At 36.9% G+C, this 23,036-nt stretch overlaps 1 protein-coding gene across 1 annotated transcript in view; it reads right to left on the bottom strand.

Annotated features, from left to right (window-relative positions):
• The window catches only part of CUNH1orf185 (chromosome unknown C1orf185 homolog), an 81,354-nt gene that overhangs the window by 11,475 nt on the left and 46,843 nt on the right, over positions 1-23,036 (bottom strand). The window lies entirely within an intron of this gene.

The raw sequence follows: 23,036 nt of genomic DNA, 5'->3' as shown, positions 1-23,036 counted from the left end.
TTTAACTCTAATTAGCCTTTTCATACATTTATCTTTAATAGAAAAAAGAAATAAGATTCACTGATCTCTCTTGGTATTTAATACTATGTCTGGGGAAAGCAAGAGGAAGGAAACTGAATGAAAATTATAATGGTTTATAATGGTGGAATAACTGTCATCTCTTATTCCCTATACAACCATAAAGTAAGAGAGAGTTTAAAAAAGTGAAGTGGCAAATGAAAGGCAGATAGTTAAGTATAATGAAATGTGATTTCAAATCATTGTAGATTTACAGATTTAGAAATAATGCTCCTACTCAATGAAATATCATTCAATGCTAGAAAGAAATGCACTTTTGAGCCATAAAAAGACAGGGAAGAAATGTAAATATATCTCATTAAATTAAAAAGGCAAATCTGAAAAAGCCACATAGAGTGTGATTTGAACTATATAGCATTCTGCAAAAGGAATAGTCTATAAAGACAGTAAAAAAAAAATCAGTGATAGCCAGAGGTTTGTGAGGGAGAGATGAGTACATGAAATGCAGAAACCTTTTAAAGCAATGAAAGTGCTGTGTGATATCCTAATGATGTATGTCATTCTACGTTTGTGAAAGCTTATACAATATACAACCCCATGAATGAATGTTATTGAAAATTATAAACTATGGGTATTAATAAAATGTTGATATAAGGTTCTTGATTGTAACCCTCTCCAGTACTACTACTACTAATAATAATAATATAGTTATTTCTTCTTTCGTAGATACTATAACATTTGTAAACTAATTCCAGAGCTCATCATACTGTGTTACTTAGTGAAGTGTTGACAATTAGAATCCACAGCTCATTGAACTCAATTCACTTAACAAATATTTATTGAGCACTTATACGCCAGACGTGCTGGGAATTGTGTATATATATGGATGGGAGGAGGGGAGCATACCACTTCCTAAAACTCATTGCTCTCATGAGGCTTATTCTAGTAAGGAAGATAGACATTAATCAATCACAAAAAAATGAAAAAAAATACTGTCAACAAAAGTCACCAAGAAGTATGTGAGCATAGCACAAAGGAAATTAATGTGGTTAGATAGGTCAAGGAAGGCTCGCCTGAATAAAGGATAATTGAACTACAGTGCTGAAGAAATAGGAGTAGCAGAGAGAGGTAGAAGAGGGGAGATGTAAAAGGAAGAATATTCTAGGCAGAGAGAATATCAAGTACAAGAATCTGGAAGCCAGATTAGGACAACAAAGCAAGAGGGGAAATGTGACATGAACTTCATGAGTATGCATGGGCAGAGGATGCTGATGTTTAAAGTCATGTCATTTAATCTTTATCTTAAAGCAATAGAAGTCCTTTAAGTGAAAAGGGAGGATAGGGTGACTTGATTAAGTTTGCTTTTGCAGATGTCTGAAGTGTGAATACAATGTTGAGTTAGGGATCCATTATAACTTCTAGTGCAGTCATCTCTATGTTTGGGGAAAGTACTATCAATAAAATAGAGCTTGGCATTGGTTAATAGAGAGGAATGGAAGAGAGAAGGTGGGGCTCAAGTGGTAGAGTGCTTGCCTCAAAGAACAAGGCCTTGAGTTCAAATGTCGGTACTTTTCCCCCTAAAGAAAACTCAGTAGATGTGAGTGAATTATGAGGTAAAAAAAAACAGTACTTGATGATGGTTCAAATATAGTGGAGCTAGGAAAGAGTGTTATCAAGAATGTATTTCATTTTTTAGAATAGTAAAACCCCTTTTGACTCTAAAGTCAGCTACTGTCATCTTTACCAACTTCTCACAAAATACCAAACAAAATTTCTTGAGACATCTATATTGTTTCGCTTTCTTGCATATTGTGTTCTCCTAAAAGATGAGCTTCCAAACCTATTACTCCACTAAAATTTCATAGAAATCACTAATGACTTCCATGAAAAAAGTCATTTGTCTTCTTTCTCAACTTTAGTGCCCTCAACACAATCCTCCTTGTGACAGTTTTTTATTATTTTTTTTACATCCTTGACACCACACCTTTCTGCTTTTCTTTCTTCTTCAATATTGTTGATTCTTCCTATTCCTCTGTTAGATTACTAAATGTGACTTTCAGGAAGGATACAGTCATACGTCACTTCTTTCAACAACCTCCCTGATTAGTCTCATCTGTGACTTTTGATGCTCTGTTTTTATAAAGTCTTCAAGCCTGGCTTCTCTTGTGAGATTTATCCTGACTACTCTCATGAGTAGTTCCATCTGTCTGTTAGACATTCCCACTTTGATGTCTGATAGTCTTTCAAAGTCATATCCAGAACACAACTCATAGGTTATCCCCACTTCCCCAAACTGATCTCCTTTATGGTTACCTCCTTATCTCACAAAATGGACAAACTATTTACTTAGCTGTTCATGATAAGCATTAGGTGTCAGCATACCTTGATTCAATCTATCAACAAGTCCTGATTCTACCTGTAAAACATCCATGATCTGAATCTTCCTTTATAGCTATGTTCATATTAGCTTAAGATACCATCATCTCTCATATGGACTAAATAGCCTCCTAACTTGTTTCTCTGCTTTCATTCTTGCGCCATCGAAGTTCAGGCTTCACAGATAAGAAACATTTTAAAAAGATATAAAAATCAAAACTGTCATACATTGATATTGGAAGTATACATTTACTTTGGGAAACTGTTGAGCAACTTCTTTCACAATTCAACTCTTAGATATTTACTTCAGAGAAGAAAATAGTTTCCATAAATATATTTTATTTTTTTCCCATAAATATATATATATATTTTGATCGGTCGTGGTGCCTGAACTCTGGGCCTGGGAGCTGTCCCTCAGCTCTTCAGCTGAAGGCTAGCACTCTACCACTTGAGTGTCAGCCCCACTTCCGGCTTTTTCTGCTTATGTGGTGCTGAGGAATTGAACCCAGGGCCTCATGCATGCAAGTCAAGCACGCTACCACTGAGCCACCTTCCCAGCCCCTCCATAAATATTTTTTATAAATCTAAAGAAAATTCATGGGAGCCATCTCCTAAAAGTTAAAAACTGGAAATGGCTCCAAATGATGATAAATCAAGGTATATTCATTTATACAATGGAATACTATTCATCAGTAAAAACAACAAACTGTGAATAAAATGCAACCTAACTAAATATTATAAAGTGAAACAAGCAGATACAAAACAGACCATACAATTCCACTTAAATTCAAGAATGGACAAAATTAATTTACAATGATAGAAATCAGTACAATGGTTGCCTCTGAGAAAGGAAATAGAAATGAATATCTGGAAAGGAGAATGAGGAACCATTGATAGGTGACGAAAAGGCTCTTGACTGAGTTGATTTTACGCACACACACACACACACACACACACACACACACACTCAATCCCGGCTAGACTAAGCACGGAAAGCAAGACTTTCCCTGAAAAATAACTAAACAAAAAGGGCTGGACACATGATTCAAGTTGCATCTGCCTAGCAAGCATAAAGCCCTGAGCTTAAACCCCAGTAACACACACACACACACACACACACACACACACACACACACACACAGTCTATGTAGATTGCTTTGTATTATTATAGTACTTGTTGCAAGCTGTTTAAAACACATGAAGCCTTCCCTTCCCAACCAAAGAGTGTACAATTAAATTCCAGACTACAGAATCATTACAATTACAGCTATTTATGTTTTATTTATTAAAGCTATTTGTTTATTTTTATTGTGAGAATACCATACAGAGGAATTACAATTACATGGGCAAGATAACAAGTACATTTCTTATCAAGCATTGTTTCTCCTCTTTGTTTCCCCTTCCCATCCCTTCCCATATTCCCCCCCCCCCACCTTGTTTAACACTATTTGAGAAAGAATTTCACTGAAGTTCTGTTAAAAAATAGTTAAGCAAATTGGTTGCCGGTGGCTCACACCTGTAATCTTAGCTACTCAGGAGACTGAGATCTGAGGATTGCAGTTCAAAACCAGCCAGGGCAGGAAAGTCCAAGAGACTCTATCTCCAATTAATCACAGAAAAATCCAGAAGTGGTGCTATGACTCAACTGGTAGAATGTTAGTTAGCCTTGAGCAAAGAGGAGCTCAGGCCCAAAGTTCAAGCCCTAGGACTAGAAAAAAAAACAAACATTAAGCAAAATATCTAATAAACCTTACCTTCTTTTGCAAATCAGGAACCACAAAGCTGATGCCAAAGCGAAGAAACCAATTCCTAAACTAACAGCACCAGCAGCCAGAAAATAGGTTAAGTGGTAAAAAAAACCTATACAAATAAATCAAAGATTATTTCATGCATGTATCTTCATTCTCTAGATAAAAACAAATAATACAATACTTCAAATGATACAACATAGTTTAGAGCTTAGACTGAGTGGAAGATTAGGAGATTTGAATTCTACTCTTGTGCAGTTCTAATGAGCTTGAAAACACTGAGCTAGAAAGTGACATGGGGCCTCCAGGGCACATTTTTTAACCCTTCTGGCAGATTTGAAACCAAGGTTTTGTTTGTTTTAATACATCTGTACCTCCTTCTTAATCTTTTTCTCCCATCCCAGGCTAGCTATGTGTTTTTGTTATGTCTCTAAGTGTCTTTTCTTGTAGACCTCTGACAAAACTTTTCATTTTAACATTTGTATTATCAATCACTATAAAGAGGCAAATAAAAAGTAACAATAACTGTCAGAAATCTTTTAGATCCTATAAACCTTTGAAAGTTTTTTTTTTTTGGGAGGGGGCGTCCGGTCGTGGAGCCTGAACTCTGGGCCTGGGCGCTGTCCCTCAGCTCTTCAGCTCAAGGCTAGCGCTCTACCACTTGAGCCAAAGTACCAACTCCAGCTTTTTTCTTTTTGCTTATGTGGTGCTGAGGGATTGAACCCAGGGCCTCACGCATGCAAGGCAAGCGCTCTACCACTGAGCCACCTTCCCAGCCCATTAACCTTTGAAAGTTTTACATCTACTTTAGTATGTATGAAAGAAAGATCATGATCAAAAACTAAAGTAATATAAAATACTAGCATATCATAAATATGGAAATTGGGAAGCCTATAGGATGAATGAGGAATCTTAGAAATGAAAACTTCAAAAATTCAAAACTAGAAAAAATTCTTCGAACACAAAGAATTATACAATTAAAGGATGGTATTGAGAAGCTCAATTTCTTTTTTTTCTTTTGGGGGGGGGTCCGGTTGTGGGGCTTGAACTCTGGGCCTGGGCACTGTCCCTCAGCTCTTCAGCTCAAGGCTAGCGCTCTACCACTTGAGCCACAGAGCCACTTCCAGCTTTTTTCTTTTTGCTTATGTGGTGCTGAGGAATCGAACCCAGGGCCTCATGCATGCAAGACAAGTGCTCTACCACTGAGCCACCTTCCCAGCCCCCGAAAAACTCAATTTCATAAAGAAATGAAACATACAATAAATTATGAGACAAGGGAATGTTTAAAGACTAGACAATAAAAACTAAAGGAGTTCCAAAAGAAAAAACAGAGACTAGAAAAACATGAAAAGCACAATGTAAGGGCTAGGAGTATGTCTCAAATAGTTGAATGCTGGATCAGCAAGCAAGCTGAATGAGAGAGAGGCCTTAAGTTCAAACCCTGGTACCATCAAAAAAAAAAAGTATGGCCTAAGATTTGTCTAATGCTAAAAGTTTTCAATTTAAGTGTAGGAACATTCACATTTTTTGGTATGAAGTTCCATCTATTTTGACAAAGACAAAGAGTGTTAAACCACCTCTACAACCAGGTCACAAAGCAGTTCTATCATTCTTCTCCCTCAAATTTCTCCATACTGCCTCTTTAGGGTCATGTACTAGCTGCTGGTAACCACTGATAATTTTCCAAAATGTCATATAAATGGAATCATACAGTCTTTTGAGCCTGCTTTTTACATAATATATTTGAGTTTCACCATTGTTGGTGAGTATATCAATAGCTTGTTTCTTTTTTGTTGCTGAGTAATACTCTATTTTTATTATAACTTATTCTGCTGTTTTGTTTGTTTTTCCAAGATGAAGGACAACTGTGTTGTTTCCAGTTCAAAGTGATTAGGAATAAAGTTACTATACACTAGCAAACAGGTACTTTGTTTAAACATCATTTCTTATATCACTGGGTTCATGTAGTAAGAATATATTCAAATTTATAATAAATTGCCAAACTGCTTTCTAAACTGGTTGTAGCAGTAGTTCCTGCTGATCTGAATCATCATCACTACTTGAAACTATAAGTTCATTGTAGCCATTCTAATAGATATGGAGGGTTAGCCATCTTATAGTACCTATTCTGGCTTCAAACTCACAATCTGTCTGCCTCAGGTCCCTGATATTCTTTCTTTTTCTTTTCTTTTCTTTTTTCTTTTTTTGGTAGTGGGGCCTGAACTCCGGGCCTGGGCGCTGTCCCTCAGCTCTTCAGCTCAAGGCTAGCGCTCTACCACTTGAGCCACAGTGCCACTTCTGGCCTTTTTTGCTTATGTGGTGCTGAGGAATTAAACCCAGGGCCTCATGCATGCAAGGCAAGCACTCTGCCACTGAGTCACCTTCCCAGCCCCTTCTTTTTTTTTTTTTTTTGGCGGTCGTGGGGCTTGAACTCTGAGCCTGAGCGTTGTCCCTCAGCTCTTGGTCTCAAGGTTAACACTCTACCACTTGAGCTACAGTGCCATTTCCGGTTTTCTGGTGGTTTTTTGGAGATAAGAGTTTCATGGACTTTCCTGCCGGGCTTGCTTTGAACCCCGTTCTCAGATCTCAGCCTCCTGAGTAGCTAGGATTACAGGTGTGAGCCACAATCACCCGCCCCTGACATTCTTTTTGTTTTTCCCTGACATTTGTTTTTCTCTTTTCTTTTGGTCAGTTGTGGGGCTGAACTCTAGGCCTGGGTAGTGTCTAGCCCCTACCACTTGAGCCACAGTGCCTCTTCCGGCTTTTTTTCTGTTTATGTGGTGCTGAGGAATCGAACCCAGGGCTTCATGCATAGGAGGCAAACACTCTACCACTGAGCCAACTTTCCAGCCCCTCCCTGACATTCTATTAACGTTTTTGTTTTGGAAATAACCAATTTGTTCGTTTATGAGTTGTGCTTATAAGTTCTAAGAACTCTGTATAACTTAGGTCATCAATTTCTTCCTATATTTTTCTGTAAAAATGTTATAGACTTGGCTTAAGGCTCATTTGTGACTAATTTTGAATAAATTTTTGTATTAGGTGTAATGTATATATCAAGTTCTCCTTCCTTCCTTTTTCTTCTCTCCCTTCCTTCCTTCCCCCCTCCCTCCTTCCCTCCTTCTTTCTTTCTTTCTTTCCTTCTTTTCTTTTTCCTTTCTTTCCTTCTTTCTTTCTTTACTTTTTCTTTCCTTCCTTCTTTCTCACTCTCTCTCTCTTTCTCCCTACCTCCCCTCTCTTTACTTTCTTTCTCTTTCTTTTTCTTTTTGGTCAGTACTGGGGCTTGAATTCTGGGCCTGGGCAATCTCCCTGAGCTCTTCAGCCCAAGTTGAGTGCTCTACCACTTGAGCCACAGCTCCATTTCCAGTTTTCTGGTGGCTTTCTTGGAGATAAGAATTTCATGGACTTTCTTGCCTGGGCTGGCTTTGAACCGTGATCAGCAGATCTCAGACTCCTGAGTAGCTAGGATTACAGGTGTAAGCCACCAGCACCCAGCTTCAATTCTGTTTCTTGATCTATGTTATCTATACTTTTATCAACAATAATATATTACACATTTGTATAACCAATACTATATGTCCCAGATAATGTTCAAAATGATTTCTATATATTAACTGAATTCTCATAATAACTCTGAGTTAAGCACTATGGTTTTTTCACTTTGTAAGAAAAAAATCAAGCAAATGGTAATTACATATCTTTCTCAAAGTCTCATGATTAGGAAGTGGAGGAATGGTAATTTACATATTGCTAAGATTTTTTTCTTCTGTAGGTTGATTAAAGAAAAAAGAAAATATTTTCATATTTTGTTAGCAAAACAGTTAAGGGATTAAAAAAAATCTTAGGCTATCATGAAAGATCATATCTAACTGAATAAGCACATGAAATTTTTATTAATCATCAAAGTCAAATCCAATTTTGAACCAAATTCTGAATGAAAGATTAATCATCAAATTAAGCCAAAATGCGATATTATAACTACTAACAACTATATATAATTCCTAAAGTAAAAGTGTTGACAAAGACAGAGTAACCTGAAATCTCACTTACTGCTGGAAATATAATTTGGTAAAAATAATTTGCAAATCTGTTTATTACTGTTAATAAAGCTTAACATATAGATGTAACTCTTAGGCACATTCCCAAATGAAAAGCATATAAGAGTACTTATAGAAGCAGTACAAGAGAACCTACAGACTAGGAACTGCCCCAAACCTTTTAACAGTTGAAAAAAGTTGAATTAAAACAAACTATCCCCAGCAATGGGAAAGAATAAACTATAACTATGTACAACATAGTGATTTCACATACAATGTTCAACAAAAGCAGGCAGGTATAAAAATCTAATATGGGGTGAAGGGAGGAGTTGGGGAGGTAGGAAGGGAAGGGATAGTAGGGGAAAAACAAAGGAGAAAACAGAATATATAACAAGGCTCAACAGGAAGTGTACTCATTACCTTACTCATGTAACTGTAACCCCTCTGTGCAGTATCTTTACAGTAAAAATATAAATTAAAAAAGAATGTGAAAAAATCTAATACAGACATGAAAGAGAGTTCTGAAATGATGACAATGCTGTGTCTTGATTTAGGTGCTGCTTATATATGGCTATTCAGTGAAACTTCATTTGGCTCAACACTTATTAATGAACTAGACTCTCAGTCACTGTGAATAGATTGAAACATACATGTTCTGTGAAAAAAAGCAAGTTCCTAATGATGACTCTCATTGTGAAGATCAAAAGATGTTTGTGACTTTAAAAAATAAATTAAAAGGGCTGGGAAGGTGGTTCAGTGGTAGAGCGCTTGCCTTGCATGCATGAGGGCCTGAGTTCGATTCCTCAGCACTACATAAGCAAAAAGAAAAAAGCCAGAAGTGGCTCTGTGGCTCAAGTGGTAGAGTGCTAGCCTTGAGCTGAAGAGCTGAGGGATAGTGCCCAGGCCCAGAGTTCAGGCCCCATGACCGGACCCCAAAAATTAATTAATTAATTAAAAAAAGAGAAAAGCAAGTTCCATAAATTTATATTCAATAACTCCACTCCTGAATACTGAAAGAAAACACAAGTCAAGCTTACAGCTAAGTCCCACCTCTTTGGGGATAGAAATCAGGAGGATTATAGTTCAAAGATATTCAGGAAAAGCTATTAATGAGACTCTATCTCAATAGATAAGCTGGAAATGGTGAAGTATGGCTGTTATTTGAGCTACATGGAAGGATTATAAATAGGAGGATCACAGTATAAAGCTGTCCCAGGAAAAAAAAATGCAAACCCTACAAAATCTAGTAGCAAAAAAATTGCAAAAATCCAGTAGCTAATAGAGTACCTGCCTCATAAGCTTATAGCTCTGAGTTCAAATCAGGCATTGATGGCTCACACCTATAATCCTAGCTACTCAGGAGGCTGAGATCTGAGGATCACAATTCAAAGCCATCCTGACCTGAAAAGTCACTGTGAAACTCATCTCCAATTACCACCAGAAAACTGGAGGTGAAGCTGTGGCTCAAAAGTGGTAGAGCACTCACTTTGAGCAAAATTGCTCAGGGACAGTGCCCTGAGTTATAGAATCATGGAATTTGGAAGGGGATGCTTAAATGGACATCTTTCTTGAACTATTTTAAATGCTATGATAGTTTCCTGCTTATATAAGACAAGAGAGGCAATCTGACTCAGTACAGAAATGGCTTTCTAGAGATGACACCTGAGATATATCTTACATAATAGACCTCAATTATATGATTAAACATTAACCAGCATTTAAGCCTGGTAGTGACTGGCTGGCCTTGACTTCACAATCCCCATGCCTCACACTGCCAAGAGCTACTATGACAGCTCTCCATCACCACACCTGGCTGGTTATGACTCATCTGAGAACAAACAAAAATCATCCTCTGCTTGCAAACACCTTATAATGTATTCAGTGTAGACCAGTTTCACTGTGTCAAAATTACATTAAAAAACGATTTCTTATAACTTCCAATAACTTCACTTATGATAATGAAAAGGTCACTATTAACTTCTCTCTCTGCCTTGTTTTATAACTTAAATTTACTTGGATTCCTTCCTGTTTCTCTTGTCTGTACTTTTATTTTGTTTATTCCTCTTCCTTAGCCTATGTACCTGTCCATATGTCTGTATTTTTTGAGTATTTATTCTCTTTGCATCTTGCCAGATTTCATTCTTAGATTTATGCTGTTTATAAATACTTTGCTCAATTGAACAAAATCTGCTGAACAGCAATAGCTGGAAAGCACTGTGTAGAGCAGCAAAGAAAATCCAAAAGCTATTTAAGAATTATTTCTCACCTTGAGGTTTAAAAAAATTCTATAATAAAATTAAGTGTAAACAGCATACAAAGCTGACCATATTTATTCTCTTAGTCTGTTTTGATTGGCTATAAGCCTAATTGGATTTCTGAATGTGGAAAAGTTATATATTATGTTCATATTTGAATTTTAATGTTCTCAGTTGAACAGTAAGAATCATTCTATCTCACTGAATTGCAGTAAGAAGAAAAGGTTTCAAAAAATGAGTAACAAAATAAATGGGAAGGCACCTCCAATTTCAAATGCAAATACTGGGTCATTAAGCAAGATTCAAGTCTTATTAAAATTATTATTATATATGCCACATTCTCTGAAAATAATAAAATTAATGTTTTTCCTAGTCCTGGGGCTTAAAATCAGGTCTGGGTACTGTCCCTGATCATCTTTTGCTCAAGGCTAACACTACCACTTGAGCCACAGCACCACTTCCAGCTTTTTCTGTTTATGTGGTACTGAGAAATCTAATCCAGGGCTTCATGCATGCTAGGCAAACACTCTACCATTAAGTTACATTCCCAACCCTAAAGTTAATTTCTAAATTAGTAACCTAAGACATTGATCAAGATGCTTTATACTATAAACTGACATGTTGAATTAAAAACTACTTAAAGTTAAGTAACTAAGATAGACTTTAAGAATAGCTCACATGCTAGTGGAAGTTTGGAATCACACTGTAAATAACTCATTCATTAAAGAATAAACCAATGAAAATTAGAAAACTCACAGAACTAGACAAAAGTATTATGTAAAAATATTTGTAGCAACACATAGCTAGAGCCAAATTTCAGGGACCTGTATGGCTTTAAGTGTATCGAGTAGAATAAAAATAAGAAAACAGTGAGCTTGGCATTCAAATACAAGTTGAAACCACCTCCCCATAAAACCAAACCAAAGAAAGCAGAGTAAAGAAATAATAAAGGTGGCTCAGTGGTAGAGCTCTTGCTTTGCATGCCTGAGGCCCTGGGTTCGATTCCTCAGCACCACATAACCAAAAAGAAAAAAGCCGGAAGTGGCACTGTGGCTCAAGTGGTAGAAGAGTCCTAGCCTTGAGCTCAAGAGCTGAGGGACAACGCCCAGGCCCAGAGTTCAGGCCCCACGACCGGACCCCCCCCCCAAAAAAAAAAGGGAAGAAAGAAATAATAAAGAACAGAAAATGAAATAAAAATTAATAATCTAGGGTTGGAGGATATAGAGTGTCTAGCATGTGCCAAGCTGCAGGTTTGATCTCTAGTACCCTTCTCCATTACACAAAGTTAGGAAGATGATAAGGACAACTGGAATTGACACATTTTCTAGCAGGATTATCAAAGAAAAAAACTGAAGGCATCAGTAAATAATATTAAAGACAGAGAAAGACTATAATTGATTAAAAAGACTATAACAGATTAAAAAAGAAAATACTTTCGGTGAATATATGCTAAAGTATTTTAGAGTTCATATAAAATGATCTATACCTAAAAAGTGACTTAGAAAAAGTAACTTAAGAAGGAATAGAAAACCTAAAGGAACATGTATATCCATTAAATTGAATCAGCAGTTACAAAATTTCCCCCCAAAGAAAAACAGGCCCCAATAGCTACAATTTCTACTGTATACCCATGATTCAAGTATTTATCTTATACAAGCTCTTTCAGAGAATAGAAAGAGATTGCTTGCTGTTTGTCCAAATACATTTTCCTCTTCTTCCCAGGCAAAAAGACTACACATCCCAGCTTCCCATACCATTTGATGAAGCCATGTGTCTGAGTTCTAACAATGGAATTTAACTGGAAGTGATGTCATAAAAGCCTCCCAAGCATTTTTCTTCATGTTCTTTCTCCTTGTGACAGATATGGTCCTAGAAAATCTTTGGCAACCACATGATATCATCACAATAATCAATTGAATCCAATAGACAATATAGAAAATTCAACCTAATACAGAAGAATACATATTCTTTTCAGCTGCATGTGGTACATTATCTAATATAGTGAAGAAGTTGAAAAACCTGTAAAACTTATGGAAATAACATTTCTAAGTAACCCATGGGCAAAGAAAAGAAAAATCTCAAGGAATAATAGAAAACACTAGCCAAGCATTAGTAGCTCATACTTATAATCCTAGCTATTCTGGAGGCTGAGATCTGAGGATCATCATTTAAAGCCAGCCCAAGCAGGAAAATTTATAAGAGACTTATCTCCAATTAACCACCAGAATACCAAAATTAGAACTGTGGCTCAAGTGGTAGAGTGCTAGCACTGAGCATAAAATCTCAGGGACAACACCCAGGCACTGAGTTCAAACCCCATGTCTGGCAAAACAACAACAACCAAAAAACCCCACAACACAACAAACTCTCTCTATAGAAAATGAAAGCATATCATACTTAAAAGTTGATGTAGGGCTGGGAAGGTGACTCAGTGGTAGAGCGTTTGCCTTACATGCCTGAGGCCCTGGGTTCGATTCCTCAGCACCACATAAGAAAAAAGAAAAAAGCCGGAACTGGTGCTGTGGCTCAAGAGGTAGAGCGCTAGCCTTGAGCTGAAGAGCTGAGGGACAGCGTCCAGGCCCAGAGTTCAGGCCCCATGAGTTCAGGCCCCATGACTGGACCCCTCCCCCCCAAAAAAGTTGATGTAATGCCAACAAAACAATACTTAGAGGATATAATTGACCATGTTTTCTACAGGAACAGTTTTCTAGCTTTCTAAAATTTGTGAAAAATCGTCATTCTTTTATTCCCAATGTACTATTATAGATCTAGATTCCCTAATAGCTTATATGGATAGTCAGAGAGGCTTAGATGGGTAGCCAGAGTGGCTTTAGGAATAAGTATTTATCTGACTTTCCTTGGTTTTTTGAAAAGAAAATGAAATCCAGTGATTTTATATGAAGATTTAATCAGCTATTTCTCCTGGAAATTCTAAACTTTATTTTGGCTCATTTTCAACCTATTATCCTTAATTTCTGAGAAATAAATCAGAAAAATAATCCACTAAAAATACTGGGATTTGGATTTATAGAAATAAATTTAATCAGAGATTAAGGATTTTTTATAATTAAAACTATAAAGAACTAAAGAAACAATAGAAGACACTAAAGTGAAAGATTCCCATATTTTTAAACAGCAGAATTAATATGTCAAATGGCCACATTACCAAAAGACATGTACAACTTTACTACAATTTTCATAAAAATTCCAATGACATTTTTCGAAGAAATAGAAAAACAATTCTAAAATTCCAGCTTATGAGGGAGCTCATGTGCCTAGGAAGCATAAAGACCCTAAACTGAAATCTCTTCACCACCTGAAAAGCATTTGGCCTTAAATAAATTTAATTTGCTACCTGATCCACAGTGGAACATAGTGAAAGGTTCATTCTTCCGTTTGAGAAGTTAAATTCATTAATTCCACTGCTGTATACTAGTACTGGTTCAGAAGCTTGTAATACTTTGACAAACAAGAGTCCTACAGCTTACATTTTAGTAGGAGGAGACAAATAATAAATATATAATCAAATAAGATACTTTTAGAGATTGATAAACATCTTGAAGAAACTACCTAGTAACCAGGTAGAAGCTGTATAGGAATCTCAAGAGAATGTATTTTCTTATTGTCATTCAGAGAAAGATTTGAATGGTCAATCTGAGACACTGCCTTTATTTGTCACTTACACTCAAATCACTGAGATTTTAATTGTTTTTAAATAGTGTTAGGGAGCCTTGTTTAGGGACATAGAAAAGTTGAAAATATGGCATCAATAAAGAACAACATCAATAATGATCAACAAGTCTGTTGATCTTCACCAAGATAGTCTTCAACTATACCTCTCAAGTCTCCTTTGAATTTACACAAGTTCTCATATCTATAACCTTTCTTCCAAAAGGTATATTACAAACCAAAAGATAAACGTACATCACTGTCTAAGTACTCAAGTACTAGTTTCTGTAGCTTGAAGCTGTGATACCACTGAAGCCACTGTTTGCTTTTCTTCATGCAGTTGTAGCATCCTCTGGTGGGCATAAATTTATTTTATAGCTTTTGAGAAAAAGTTCTGTAACTTCTGGCACAGAAATAAGATATACAGTGGTTTATTATTTTCACTGTTATCAATTTCACAAAGCATCATGCTTATTGTCAGACCTAAACAAATATCTCAGGAAAATGTAAACTATATAAGAATAAATAATATTGTTACTGCTAATAATGAGTGGTAATGTGCTATTCTGAAAAAACTTCCATTCAAGGTTGTAGTGTGTGTGTGTTGTTGTTTTTGTTGTTGTTATTATTGTTGTTGTTGTTCCTGAGGCTTGCATTCAGGGCCTGAGCACTGTCATTGAGCCTTTTGGCCTAACACTAACACTCTACTACTTAAGCCACTGCTTTTTTGGTGCTTAATTGGAGATAAGAGACTCGTGGACTTTCCTTCCCTGGGTTGGATTCCAACTACAATCTTCAGACCTCAGCCTGCTGAGTGGCTAGGATTACAGGGATGAGCCACTTGCACCTGGCCATTGGAATTCTATGAGGAAAATACAATTTAAATTCACTAATTGAGTGTTATCACATTTATCATCCATTCAAAAAATTTAAAGCACAATTAAACTGGGTACTGGTCGCACTTATCTAGCTACTTAGGAGGCTGAGATCTGAGAATCGAGGTTCAAAGCCAGCCTGGGCAGGAAAGCCCGTGAGACTCTTATCTCCAATTAACCACCAGAAAACCAGAAGTGGCACACTGGCTCAAGGGGTAGAGTGCTCGCCTTGAACTGAAGAGGTCAGGGGCAGTGCCCAAGCCCAGAGTTCAAGCCCCATGACCAACACACACACACACACACACACACACACACACACACACACACACACAAGATCTTTAGTTCTTATAAGATGCTTCATAGCCCTGTTAGTAAAAATACTGATTATATTTAAATATGTAAATAAATATATAATACATTGTATAAATAACCATATAACTTATATAAATAATATAGAATTTAGAAACTAAACATACAGTATTAAATTATATAAGCAAAAGGTAGAATTTTTTTTTTTTGGTCGGTCATAGGGCTTGAACTCTGGGTTTGGGCACTGTCCCTGCACTCTTCAGCTCAAGGCAAGTGCTCTACTGCTTGAGCCACAGCACTAGTTCTGGTTTTCTAGTGGTTTATTGGAGATAAGAGTCTCATGGACTTTCCTACCTGGGCTGGCTTTGAACCACGATCCTCCGATCTTAGCCTTCTGAGTAGCTAGGATTACAGGTGTGAGCCACCGGCGCCTGGCTCAAAAGGTAGAATTTATACCACCTGTAAATATAAGAAATTTTCATATTACTCAATATATAGTGCTTATTTTTTTAAACAGTTTCAGGATAGATTGAGTCTTTTCTTACTTAGTACTACTCCTCTGAAACATTTTTCACCTACTCTTCTTGAAAGTATGCTTATTTTTAAAGGTTCAGTACAAGTGACAGTCTATGAAGCTCTCCCAGATTTTACTGGCTGGAATCAATTCTGCTTCTTCTCTCCTTCCTCTATTGTTTATAGTTTATCTATAGCACCACCAGCCTACTCCTTATTTGCTATTCTCAAGGGAAAACAACCAAACCCTCAAGAATCAGGAGGAAGCAATTGGACATGCACATGCTAAGTCAAAGTTCGCAGAAAGAGGGCTTTGTAATTTAATTCAATATCACTTGAGCCAGATGCTATTTTAGCATTAAAAAAAACTAAAATCATGCTACTAAAAAGAAGATGAATATAATTCATATGCCAGAAGAGAGCTTCTTTGAGAGATTTTTTTTTCTTGTTGGACTGATTTTAACTCAGGGTTTGACTAGGCAGGGTCTCTGCTGCTTGAGCCATATGTCTAGTCCCATGATTTTTTTTTTCTGGTCCTGGGCTTGAACTATGGGCCTAGGCGCTGTCCCTAAGCTCCTCCTTTTACTCAAGGCTAGCACTCTATCACCTTAGTTACAATACCACTTTCAGATTTTTGGTGACTAATCGAAGATAAGAGTCTCACGGTCTCTCCTGCCTGGGCTGGCTTTGAACCGCGATCCTCAGATCTCAGCCTCCTGAGTAGCTAGGATTACAGGCGTGAGCCACCAGCACCCGGCCAAAAAGAAAAATTTTAAATACTGAAAGTGTGTACGCACACACAAGAAAGCATTGTGATCAGGCTTAGCTACAGTTCTTGGGGCAGGTTTGTCATCTATAGAACATTCATTAAAGTTACTTTCAAATAAAAAATAATAAATTTGTGGAAAATGTTCCATGCTTTTCTCAATGCTACAATTCTAAACTTCAGACACACAGATTTCTAATAAGAATTAGTTATTTTAGTTTTCAACTATTCAACTTGTGCCAGGTACCAGTGGCTCTTGACTATAATCCTAGCTTCTCAGGAGGCTGAGAATCGTGGTTTGAAAGTCCATAAGACTCTTATCTCCAGTAAACTACTGAAAAAAAAGCCAGAAGTGGAGCTGTGGCTCAGATGGTAGACTGCTAGCCTTGAGTAAAAGGAGTTAAGGGACTGTGCTCAGGTCCTGAGTTCAAACCCTGGAATGGCACATAAACAAAGACCTATTCAATTTGTTAGGAGACAAATTTGTTATGATTTTTCTTGGATTATTTCTTTTCTTTTCTTTTTTTTTTTGGTCTGTCATGGGGCTTGAACTTTGGGCCTGAGAGCTGTCCCTCAGCTCTTCAGCTCAAGGTTAGCGTTCTACCACTTGAGCTACAGCGCCACTTCCTTGTTATGATTTTTGAAATATACTTAATACCTATTTAGACTTTTGCATTGTTTGGATTGATTTAGTCACTTAAATGTAATGTTGGTTTTTAAATCAACACATTACTTCCTTTCGAAATATGTTTCAGGGTCTACTCTTTTATAAGTCATTCCTGCTACTTATCAATGTAAAGATGTCATAGGCAACTTCTGATTCTTTCTTGTCTTTAGCAATTTACTATTTTAGAGGTCTAGGGGAAATTCTTTCCAAATGTTCTGAAGATTCCATAATATGGCTATATTTAAATCTCACATTCTTTGCTACTTGAGAGTGTCAATTTAAACAAACTCATCTTTCCTTAAATCAATTCTGATATTGTTGCTTTCTTTGCTTTTTAAAATAAATTTAATAATGGATCCCATTTCTGTTACTTGATTCCAAAGTTTTCTTGAGTTTACCTTGAATGTTCTTTTTTGTTTGTTTTTTGATGATCATGGGGCTTGGACTCTGGGCCTGGGCATTGTCTCTCAGCTCGTCAGCTCAAGGCTAGCGCTCTACCATTTGAACCACAGCACCACTTCTGGTTTTCTGAGTGGTTAATTGGAGATAAGAGTCTCATGGACTTTCCTGCCCTAGCTGGCTTTGAATCTCAATCCTCAGATCTCAGCTTCCTGAGTAGTTAGGATTACAGGCGTGAGCCACCAATGGCCAGCTACCTGGAATATCCTTGTCATAATAACAATCAAACCTACCTATTCTGTAGCTTGCCTGAAGTTTTCATTGATTTTTATTCTACAGAATTTAGGAGGACTACAGTAAGTTAATCTTCCTTTGGATTAACTTTGGTCAGTAATTTTTCTGAGAATATTTGCCAAGTGTTTCTATTTTTATTTAAACTATTTAAAGGGCTATGGATATAGGTCAGTGGTAGAACAAACTTGCTAGTATTATGGTTTGGATATGAAGTGTCCCTTCAAAAGAGCCATGTGTTGAAGATTTGGTCCTCAAACTAGTGGTGCTATTGAGAGTGATTATACCATTAGAGCTCTCAATTCCTCACAAGAGATGCCTGGATCAGAAGGGCAATTAGGAGGTAGGGCCTAGTTGGAAGAAGTGGGTCACTGGGAGTATGTCTTGAAAGGGTCTGTCTTGTCCCAGGGATCCTTCTTTTTTTTTTGTTTTTTATTATGAAAATACCGTACAGAGGGGTTACAATTACATGAGCAAGGTAATGAGTACATTTTTTATCAAGCATTATTGCCTCCTCCTTTGTTTTTCCCCTACCATCCCTGCCCTCCCATCTCCATGACTACATTCTCCCCGACCCCTCCACCCCTCACTCCGCCAAAGTTGTAAAGGTCTTGTATATATCATTGTTGCAATGGGTCCACCTGTATCCCTATTTAAACAATTTGTTTTTTCCCTTCCCTTCTCCAAATTATACCAACATCAAATACAGTGAAAACAGGGGTTATACCATTGGGGAGGGACATACAAAGCACCAACAAAAAAAAATCACCTTATAAATATGTTAGAAACAATAACAAGAAAGAAAAAAAACACTTGTGTCCTTATTTTGCGGTTCATTTCGCCTAACATCATCTTATCTGACCTTTTCTGCTTGTCTCAGACATATACTAGTTATTGCAAATAAAGGAAACCATGCGATCTATGTTTCTTTGGGCCTGGCTTACTTCACTTAATATTATTTTTTCCAAGTCTTTCCATTTCCTAACAAATGGGGCAATGTCATTCTTTCTGATGGAGGCATAGAATTCCATTATGTATATATACCACATTTTCTTGATCCATTCATCTACTGAGGGGCATCTGGGTTGGTTCCATATCTTAGCTATGGTAAATAATGCTGCAATAAACATAGTTGTGCTGGTAGCTTTAGTATGGTCTTGTTTGTGATCATTCAGGTAAATGCCCAAAAGTGGGATTGCTGGGTCATAGGGGAGCTCTATGTGGAGTTTTTGAGGAACCTTCATACTGCCTTCCAAAGTGGTTGAACAAGTTTACACTCCCAACAATGCAGTAAGGTTCCCTTCTGTCCACATCCCCTCTAGCATCTGTTGTTATTAGAGTTCTTGATTATAGCCATTCTAACTGGGGTGAGTTGGTATCTCAATGTTGTTTTGATTTGCATTTATTTTATGGCTAGAGAGGTTGAGCATTTCTTCATGTGTCTGTTGGCCATTCTTATTTCCTCTTCAGAGAAGTTTCTCTTTAAGTCTTTAGCCCACTTATTTATTAGGCAGTTGTTTCTTTGGGGATTTGTTGTTGGAGGATTTAATTTTTTGAGTTCCAAGTATATTTTAGATATGAGACCCTTGTCCATTGTATGGTTAGTAAAGATCTTCTCCCAATCCATGGGCTTTCTATTGATCTTGCTAGCTATGTCCTGTGTCATGCAGAAGCTCTGCAGCTTCATGCAATCCCATTTGTCCAACCTTTCTTTGATTTGTTGTGTTTCTGGGTCTCTGTTGTTTCCCTATCTGCCTCCTTCCACCACAAGATGAGTTGATTTGCTCTGCCATGCCCTTTCACTATATTGTTCTGCCTCCCAACAAATGGATGCCCGGAAACAACAGAGCCAACCGACCATGGACTCAAACTTCTAAAACTGAGCCAAGGGAAGCCCTTCCTTAAGTAGTTTTTTTTTTCTACAGATTTTTTGTCACAGTGATGGAAATCTGGATAGCTTAACTAACATGTGGGAGACCTTGCATTTGATCACCATCCCCATGGATAGTAAAGGTCATAATCCCCTGTGATATGCTTTATATCAAGTACTGTGGGGTTTTTTCCTCTTTATTTTGTTGTTTAACACATAAAATAATGTTGAATTCAGAGCTTTAAGTACATCATGTTTTTCATGTTCTGAAAATATGGTGAAATATCTTTGAGTTAAGAAATGTTATCAATCTACTGAAAATGTGGTATTTTTCATTTTTTGAAATAATTGTTTTTGTCATCCTGCAGAGTTCATTACATTTAATACTGAGATGCTGAGTCATTTTTACTCTCATAAGCTTTCCTTGTTGCATTTATGAACCATGTGTCAGATTAAATTATTAATATTTATCAAAGTAGATTGGTTGGGTATTTGTTAACTGACTCCTTTGGGAAATTAATTAAAAATTCCTGAGCCAAGTTTGGTGTATACACCTGTAATCCTAGCTACTTAGGAGGTGAAGACAGGAAGATAGTGGTTCAAGGCCAACCTACCCAAAGTTAGGAAGATTCTGTCTCAAAAACAAGCTTGGTATGGTGGCTCATGTTTGTAACCTCAATTACTTGGGAGGCAAAGGTTAACAGGATCATAGAGGCAAATCTCAGCAAAGTTAGTGCAAGACACTATCTGGAAACCAAAGTAAAAGCAAAAAGGATAGGATTGTTAGAGTGTTTGTCTAGCAAGTCTGAGGTCCTGACTTGAATAGCTAATACCTCCAAAAAGTCTTTTATGATATAGAATCTGGTTTTTTGTGTGTTTTTTAAACTTCTTATGATTGCCCAAAATAAAAGAATTGAGTTTGAGATTTTTTTTCTTATTCATCTTCTGTAGATTTTTTTTGTTTCTCATTTATTTATTTATTTGTCTACTTATTTTGAAACAAGGTCTCTGTATGTAGCCCACACTAGCCGTAAACTCAGTATTTTCCTTGTTTTGACCTTCTGCGTACGAGGATTACAGTCCTGCGTCATAATACCTTGCTCTGTAAATAGATATTTTATTTAACCAACACTTGGCTTTATAAAATAATTTTAAGTAAAAGTGTTTGTTGCCCATAGACTTTGGTTCCTGTTGTGTTGAAACTTTCAGCTATCCTAGCATCCATCAAATTATCCTCTTCCAACACTTTAAAAATTAAACTTTAAAGTGTGACCTGCTTTGAATTTGAAAATAGGAGCTGTCCAATATAAACAGTTCAATTTAGCACTGATATTGACTCCCTTACATTTTATCTGAAGAGCCTAAAATACAACTAGAATATAATAAAGAAGATGCTCTAAATCACATTATTGTTCAATATTAAATCATTATTATAATTATTATCTTGTAAAATTCTAAGAAATAGTCAAAATATACTAGAAAAATCTTCTAAACAATTTAGTAAAGAGATTAACTATAACATGAAGTTATCTTTTGGAAGCCAGATTCCATTAGCTTAATTGGGAAAGTAATCAAAATCACCTCATCTATCAAATGGAAGTCATGATAATACTTATCTAAGGATTGTGAGTATTAAATGAAATGATGCATCTGAAGTGTTGGGTTTAGTGCCGAGCACTCTAAAGCCTAAATAATTGCAGACTGGAATCCCTTCCCTTGCTTTCCTTCATCCCTACCTCATCTCAGATCCAAACTGATTCACCTCTAAAATCTTAACTTCTACATTCTTCTCTTTGACCCAAATATGGTTCTCTACGATTCTTATTGCAGGTTTTATTAACTTATTCCACTATAATTTTGCTTCCTAACACTTTCAAACCCTTGATCATTTTTCTCCAATTTGTTATCACTTTCTAGCTTTACTTTCGTACCTACTTTTATTCCTATTCACGATTAGACTTCATGGTCCACAAATTTAATAGAATTTTCTTTTTCTTTCTTTCTTTCTTTCTTTTCTTCTTTCTTTGTTCTTTCTTTCCTTCCTTTCCTCATTCCCTCCCTCCCTCCTTCCTTCTTCCTTTCTTTCTCTCTCTCCCTCTCTCTTTCTTTCTTTCTTTTTTTTTTTATGGGTTGTGAACTCCAGGCCTGGACACTGTCCCTTAGCTCTTCAGCTCAAGGCTTGAGCCACAGCGCCACTTCAGGTTTTTGGTGGTTAATTGGAGATAAGAGTTTCATTGACTTTTCTGCCAGGGCTGGTTTTGAACTGCAATCCAGATCTCAGCCCCCTGAGTAGCTAGGATTACAGGTGCGAGCCACTGGCGCCCAGTTTCTTTGTGTGTGTGTGTGTGTGTGTGTGTGTGAGAGAGAGAGAGAGAGAGAGAGAGACAGAGACAGAGACAGAGACAGAGACAGAGACAGAGACAGACAGAATGTCATGGGGCTTGAACTCAAGGCCAGGGCACTATCCTTGAGCGCTTTTTGCTCAAGGCTAATGCTCTACCACTTTGAGCCACAGTGCTACTTCCAGTTTTCTGGTGGTTTATTGGAGATAAGAGTCTCCCAGACATTCCTGCCCAGACTGGCTTTGAACCTCGATCCTTAGTTCTCAGCCTCCTGAGTAGCTTGAGCCTTCAAGGTTTTGTTTAACTTTAAAGGTATATTGATCATTAGATAAGAAGCCAAGAGACTGGGTTCAAATTAGAGAACTTAGCAAGGTATTCAGCCTCTCAATATAATGATTCTTAGAATTAACTGTGGTAATGTATATGGAATATTTACCACAGAGGATGGCATATACTAGACTCAAGCTATTTTATTTAATGATATAAGCAATGATTGCATGCTCTTTATGAAAGAATAACATACCACAAAAATACAGAGCAAAACGTTCTGTTCTTTCATCTTGACCTCTCTTCTCAAATATACACACAGTTACCCTTCTCTGCAGATAACTGCAGCCTTACCTGCATTCTACCAAACTAAATTCTACTGAGTTATCAACCCTAAGCTTAGGTCTCACTTCATCCTGAAGTTTTCTCTGACATTCATAGGTCAGTTTTCTCCTTCTATTTGCTTCTACAAAGCCTCAGGATTACCTCATTCAGAGAAAAAAACTTACTTGTTTTTTAAATTTATACTCAGCCTCTATCAGGAACATCCTGAGTAGGAATTTGCTTTTCAATCATTACATGGCACTAGTTTGTCAGGGAGCTTCATATATTTTTGTTGGAGATGAGTTACACT

Source organism: Dipodomys spectabilis, unplaced genomic scaffold (assembly GCF_019054845.1).
Source record: "Dipodomys spectabilis isolate Male_0828 unplaced genomic scaffold, ASM1905484v1 ptg000002l, whole genome shotgun sequence".
NCBI lineage: Eukaryota > Metazoa > Chordata > Mammalia > Rodentia > Heteromyidae > Dipodomys > Dipodomys spectabilis.
Note: the sequence above shows the minus strand (reverse complement) of the source record. Positions and strands in the feature narration are given on the sequence as shown.